Source organism: Mus musculus, chromosome Y (assembly GCF_000001635.26).
Source record: "Mus musculus strain C57BL/6J chromosome Y, GRCm38.p6 C57BL/6J".
NCBI lineage: Eukaryota > Metazoa > Chordata > Mammalia > Rodentia > Muridae > Mus > Mus musculus.
In genome coordinates, this window is record NC_000087.7 from 71,104,601 (window position 1) to 71,106,268 (window position 1,668).

A 1,668-nucleotide genomic window follows, 5' to 3' on the forward strand; every position below is an offset into this window, starting at 1 on the left:
CGAAGGAATCTAGAACCTTCGGCAGATTCCTCAGGAATATTGGGCTTGGGGCAATGTAATCACACAGAGACTACCTCGGGCCCTTTGCCTCTAGTGACGGAGAATTCTGAATCTTCTACATATGCTTTGTATACTCTAGGACCTTTGCTACCATCACCTTGAGAACCTGGTACACATTCATCTTTTACTCAAGGAGGTGCAGAAACATTCCCATCTGGTCCTGGGACACTAGCACATTTGCAATCAGCCCAGGGGCCTCTGACACTTTCAAGCTCAGCCCAGGCAATGACCCATATTCTGGATATGCTGAAGGGGCTCTACTGCATTCAACTCCTTCCCCAACAGTTTCAGAAACAAATGAATGTTCTCCATCTACCCAAGGGACTTCAGACACTTTCAGATGTGCTGAACTGCCCCTGGATCTTACTACATCACTACAGTTGTCACCATCATCTTTGAGATCTGAGCAAGGAACTCTAGGACCTTGTTCAACTGAAGAATGCCATCTAGAAGTGACTAAATCTAAAGAAACAACTCTAGGGTCTTCGACATCTGCTCAGGGCACTGAGGGGACTTTTTTATCTGCAGAAGCCACAGTAGGAAAGTCCCTGTCTGCAAAGGAGACTGTGGGAGCTTTCCTTCCCACTCCAGGACATCTGGGGTCTACCCAAAATACTCAGGTGCGACCAGAAGCTGTGTCATCTGAGCAGATGTCTCTGGGAATTTGTTTATCTTCACAAGGAACCCTAGGTTCTTCATCTTTCCAAGAGGCTTTCGGACATTTCTGTTTTTCCCAAGGGTATCTAAAAGCCCAATTTTAAACAGGGGAATACACAAAGTGTTTCATTTGCTCAAGATACTTTGCATCCTCCAACTTCTTGTCAGACAGAAGTAGGATTTTCTCCAACTGCCCATCATTTTGCACAAAGATCCCCAGGTTTCCCAAGGGACACTCGAACTTTCCTACCTAGCCAGAAATCTCAAGAAACATTTTATCCTACACCATCAGTACTGGGTGTTCAGGAACATCTTGTATCTACTCCAGAGGTTCTAGAAGCTTTGTCATCTTTTCAAAAACACAAGAAATTTTCCAGGGCACAAGAGGGAACTTTGCTCATGCAAAGTTCATTTTTCCCCAAACAAAGAAATCGAGAAAATTCAACAGATGCCACAGGGATATTTGCACAATATGAAGAGTCACACAGTGCTTTAGGCCTTTTTTCACAAGTGAGGCAGGCTGTAGCATCTTCTCAGTCTACTTCAGCAAATCTAGGAACATTGCCACCATCATCGCCAACACCTGGTAGACATTCCTGTTCTGACCAAGGAGGTGCAAAGACTTTCCCATTTGGTCAAGGGTATCTAGCACCTTTGCAATCTGCCCAGGGGCCTCTGAAACTTTCTATCTCAGCCCAGGCAATGATGAATACATCACAATGCTATGAATGTTCTCATAATCCTCTGGGTCTTTCATCCTCAGAACAAAGGACTCCAGGATCTTCTGATTCTGCTCAAGGAGGTGTGAGTCCCGGTCTCTGCACAAGGGGACCATACATCTGTCCACATGTCCACAAAGGTCTACCCAACATTCTACATCTTTCAAAAGGTTTTCAAGTCCTTCTTTACATACACAAGGTATAGGAACTCACTCCACATCTACACACTACA